The sequence below is a fragment of the Anoplolepis gracilipes genome, chromosome 2 (assembly GCF_047496725.1).
Source record: "Anoplolepis gracilipes chromosome 2, ASM4749672v1, whole genome shotgun sequence".
Taxonomy (NCBI): Eukaryota; Metazoa; Arthropoda; class Insecta; order Hymenoptera; family Formicidae; genus Anoplolepis; species Anoplolepis gracilipes.
This window is the reverse complement of record NC_132971.1, coordinates 9,664,421-9,670,245: the sequence shown is the minus strand read 5'-3', so window position 1 is coordinate 9,670,245 and position 5,825 is coordinate 9,664,421. Positions and strand designations below refer to the sequence as shown.

Below are 5,825 nucleotides of genomic sequence, written 5' to 3'. Positions count from 1 at the left end.
TTGCATGTACGGTTTGATTAGCATTTATTTGGTCAAAGCGTTATTTATTATATTGTATAATAATTTAGTTTTACTAGTATAATTAAAAATTTAAAAACAAAAGTAAACTAATTTTTCAGAGATTTTATTTTTTTTTAAATATGTTAATAATAATTAATTTTATGATAATATTTATAACAATATATTAATTTATCTTTTTTTTACAGGCGACAAAACAAACAAGAAGTAAAATTTGAAAATGACTCCAGAAGCATAAATATTAGTAATGAATTCATCGATTTAGAGAAATCGGTAGAGTTATTTCCCGATATGATGGATTCAAAAGCTAATATCCAAATGCAATGCCTGGAGTCTAATACAGGTATGTATAATATTAAACAAGATATTCAACTTTGCAAAGATAACAAAAATTTTGTTATCGAGATTGGCCCTCTGGATACGAACCGTATCCAGGAAAGCATGCCTGAAGGCCATCGCATTGTCGAATCATGCGAAGATGACAATGACAGTTTTGTTATCGAAAAGAGCTTTCCAGATACAAATAGTATCCAAGAAAGCATGTCTGAAGGCTATCACATTGTCGAATCATGCGAAGATGACAATGACAGTTTTGTTATCGAAAAGAGCCTTCCAGATACAAATAGTATCCAAGAAAGTATGGTGGAAGGCCGTCGCATTGTCGATGTCTCTTTTATGTGGAATGAGATACACAGAACATTTAATAACCATGCGCGAGGAATAGAGTGCCAATTTAAAGATTGGAAGCTCATAAATTCTCGTTGCCATGGGTTAAAGACGCAGTTCTTCTTCAAATGCCAAATGTGCAACTATGAAGACAATATATGGTCAGAACCCACAGAACTTGAAAAGTTGGATCTTAACCAAGCTGCTGTAGCTACAACTATAACAGTTGGAAATGGTTATGCCCAACTAGAAGAATTTTGTGCAGGTGTAAACATACCTTGCATGTCTGAAAAGACTTATATAAATCATCGTGAAATTTTAGTTGATGATTTTCAGAAAACAGCCATGGAAAGTATGAAAATGGCAGGCGAAATGGAAAAACAACTCGCCCTCGAGAGGAATGAAACTATAAATGGCATTCCATATATAAACGTTGTAGCGGGTGGTAGTTGGATGAAGAGGTCGTACGGCAACGCTTACGATTCACTTTTCGGTGTTGGTGCCATAATTGGTTATCGCACAAAAAAAGTTCTCTTCGTTGGTATCCGCAACAAATTTTGTACGGTGTGTGATAGAGCGGAGCGAAATGGACTCGAGCCACGCAGTCATAAATGTTATAAAAATTTTGACCGCAACGCTAGCTCTACAAGTATAGAAAGCGACGCCATTGTAGAAGGCTTTAAAAATAGTCTTGAAATGCATGGACTGATATATAAAACAATTATTGCTGATGGCGACAGCAGTGTATATCAGGCTGTACTAAATAACGCACCGTATCGCGAACAAATGGTGACTGTAAAAAAAGTAGACTGCACAAATCATTTGCTTCGCAACTTGTGCAAAAAGTTGAAAGTCGTTGCAAGAACAGTCCAGCCAAAACAGCACAGAAAACGTGGTTTTGTACAGCTACGAAATGTTGTAAAAAGTAACATTTTAAAAATACGAAAAAAAGTGCTAGAGACAGCCGCTCTACGAAAAGAGGAAAAAGTACCTCACCATGACAAAGCTACGGAATTACAAAAAGATATTTTAAATATTCCTAGCCATATTTTTGGTGAGCATAAAAGATGTAAAGAACGCGGCCGTACATGCGAAGAAAAAGTACAAAATTATGTGCCATATTTAAAATTATACGGTTTATATGACAAAATTGAAAATGCTGTCAGGCATTTGAGTGCTTATTCCGATAGTTTGTTATTAAATTTGACAAACAATCCTGCAGAAGCGTTCAACTCGATAATCTGCAAAGAAATAGGTGGAAAGCGCCTTAATTTTGACCTGCGAAGTTCTTACAATGCTAGAATTGCGGGAGCTGTTGTGCAGTATAATACTCAACAAGTGCTTACGCAAGTATATAAAAGCATGTGTAAGGATGTTCCTCCGACTGTCGAAAATTTAGAGAAACGACGACAAATAAAGGTTGCAAGAACCAAAAAATCTCGAGAAGAGGATGGCAGATCTAAAAAATTTAAACGAGAGGCAGGAACAGATCGTCATTATGGCCCACAATCACAAAAGCCAGATCTTTCATCTGACGTATACAAACAACTTGAAATAAACCATATAGAAAAGTTGTCAGAAAACGCAGAAAACAGGGAAAAAATTGAACGAAAAACAAGAGACCAAAATGAATGTGAACTGTGACATTCATTAAGACGTGAAATGCTAACAGCATCCAATTTTGGAACTGTATGTCGCATGAGACCAACAACGTCTTGTGCAGCGACTGTAAAAAGCATTTTATATCCTCCACAAATTGACACAGCAGCCATGAAATATGGTCACGATAGGGAGGAAGTTGCCAAAAAAAGAGTTGGCTACAAAATTAAATAAAAATATTGAACCATGTGGATTGTTCATTGATTATGAAAATCCATTTTTGGGTGCTTCTCCCGATGGCCTTATCGATGAAGATGGTCTGGTGGAGTCCTCTATCAGCAGAAAATTTAACAGCTGACGAAGCTGTACAAAAATTGCCTTTACTGAAAGGCATATTTGACAGAACAAATAATGATAAAATAAATCGAAATCATCGATACTTTTATCAAGTTCAAGGGCAGTTGAACATAACGCAGCGAAACTATTGTATATTCGCTCTATGGACTCCCAAAAGTTTAAAAATTGTGGTAGTCAATAGAGACAATAACTTTTGAGAAAATCAAATGCTGCCTTTTTTAAAACGTTTCTATCATGACTGTATGCTTCCAGAAATCTTAGATAGCCGTCATAACAGGCATATGCCTATTAGAAACCCACAATATATAATAGATGCTAAAGAAAAAGCGTCTAAAAGAAAAGTAATCCACAAACAAACTGTGCAACAAAATAATGTAGATAACATAGATATCAAGCAAAAAAATAAACAATCAAAACTGAACGTTGTGCAAACAGACATGGTGAACATTGCTGCTGTTTCGGATACAGAACAAGATAGCGATTGCATCTTAGTCAGTTATTCAAAGACTAAACAAAATCTGACTAATGATGAAATAACAAAACGTAAGAAAGTTTTAGATGATACAATTGCTCCTCTTTCTTTGGTGAGAAAGAATGTTCTGCCTGTACAGAGCAAACTGAATGATGAATCGTTAGATAGATTCTTGTGTGTTGTTAGAGAAACTTCTTGTTTCGAAACACAAAGCGTTCTGTATTTAGAGTTTCCGGATCTGATAACAGCCAGTGATAGTGACAACAGTTTACAAATAATTGGAGGCAATTGTACTGATCACTGGCGATGCATTTTCTGTGACGGGTTCAAACTGCATGTATATGATAGCTTATCTGGCTGTACATACAAAAAATTGCCAAAGAAAGAGAAAGATTATATTTGCAAACGTTATCCAAGAATAAACGTAAGCGATATAATATTTGAAAAAGTCCAAGTACAATCAGATAGCATATGTTGCGGAATTTATGCAGCTGCTTTCGCTACATCTGTAGTTTTAGGAGGAAATCCTTGTGAGGATAAATATTCTAATGACGTAGAACGCATGAGACGTCATTTTATGAATATAATTGAAAGTAACAAGCTATCACCGTTCCCTTCACAATAAATGTCGCACCATAATAAATTAATAATTGTATAATAATATTTGATGCATTCTTCATTCGCATAAAAAGAATGCTATGTTATTTATGCACTTGGTGTGCAAATCGGAAAGACGAAAATATAATGATTGCGTCTTACGAGAATGGGCGATGGATGGGGCCCATTCTATATATAAAATATTTTATATTAATATAAATATATTTTATATTATATGTTTTATATATAAAGCCAGGGGCGATCTAACTACGTGTACTGGCATTATACATTTCTTTTTGTTTTATTTGCACATTGACGTTCTATACACATGTGTATATGTCACATGATTTATTGACAATTCATTGCATTTCTTTGTTCGACCAATATTATTGTCATACAAAGCCATGTGCGGGATGAATTGTGATGCAAAATGTGTGCAATAAATGTAAATAAAATATATTATTATATAATTTGAGAATTATATGTATATAACATTGTATATCTAATGTTATATAATTATCTCTGTAATAAATACAAATAAATTGTTTCAGATTTAAATACAAACAATTACATTAGATTTTACACATAATTATCTTTATTTTGTATTTTATATGAATCAATATACATACACAAATACATATACTGGTGTAAATAATGTTGCAAATACATGCATTCATTATTTATGTCATTATAGTGTAAAGTGTAAAATTAAGATAACTATATTTAATATGTGTAACTGTATTATATTAATTAATTTTGTATTTATCATATATGACTGAAATTAAAAAAAGTATTTTCTTCCTTAGTTAAATTTTTTCTTTAATTTTATAAATGTATAGTATTATATACAGGGTGTTCATTTGAAAAGTTTCCACCCCTATATTTCGGAAACGGTTCAAAATTTTGAAAAATCGCAAAATACGTGTTTGATTATTTCGAGGGGCTACTTTTTTAAGGGGATCGGGGAGGTCGTCCTCCTAAGAGAGTACAAGGGGGCCCTCCAACTTTAAAATTTTAAATGGAACTCCCTATTTTTTATTGCATATTTTTATAGCTTATCTGAAGAGCTTTTCAAAACACTATAATTAAATGTTTTTTCATGAAGAACTTTTCAAGTTATGCGATTTGAAAGTCACAGTATTTTGACATAAAATACGTTATATCTCGTAAAATATTCATTTTTCGATAATCTCATCTTAATACTTTTATATGCAGAATAATGAGAAGAATCAATTAGTGTAAAGAAAACACACAGTTTTCTTAAATAAAAATACGTAAATGCTCGTTTCAAATTCATATTTTTTATTTAAGACAACTGTATGTTTTCTTTATACTAATTGATTCTTCTTATTATTCTGCACATAAAAGTGATGATCGAAAAATGAATATTTTACGAGATATTATGTATTTTATGTCAAAATACTGTGACTTTCAAATCTCATAACTCGAAAAGTTCTTCATGAAAAAACATTTAATTATAGTGTTTTGAAAAGCTCTCGAGATAAGCTATAAGAATATGCAATAAAAAATAGGGAGTTTTATTTAAAATTTCAATGTTGGGGGCTCCCGTTGTACCCGCTTGGGGGGGACGACCTTCCCGATCCCCTTAAAAAAGTAGTCCTTCAAAATGATGAAACACGTGTTTTGCAATTTTTCAGAAAATTGAACTGTTTCCGAAATATAGGGGTGGGAACGTTTCAAATAAACACGCTGTATATATGTATATATATATATACATATGCATATATATTTGTGAAATAAATATTTTATCATATCTGATATCTCTTAGGCACTTTGCATATGTCATTTCATCTTGTATATAGCTTTATTATATCATGGCTTTGCATATGTTAAATATGCAATAAATAAGAACTAAATATGTTACAATGTTTAATTTCAGAATATGTGTATGTAACACTGTATATCTAATGTCATACGCTTTTCTTATTTTTATCTGTATGTAAAATAAATAAAAATAAATTGTCTATTATAAATACTATTAGATATTGAATATAAATAATTTTATATTCAATATCTAATTGTATTTATAATAGACAATTATATGACATTAGATATACAGTGTTATATACACATATTTCTCAAATTAAACATTGTA

At 32.0% G+C, this 5,825-nt stretch overlaps 1 pseudogene; it reads left to right on the top strand.

Annotated features, from left to right (window-relative positions):
* Positions 1 to 291: 291 nt before the first annotated feature.
* LOC140663149 (uncharacterized) lies at positions 292 to 3,737 on the top strand (annotated as a pseudogene).
* The last annotated feature ends 2,088 nt before the right edge of the window (positions 3,738 to 5,825 follow it).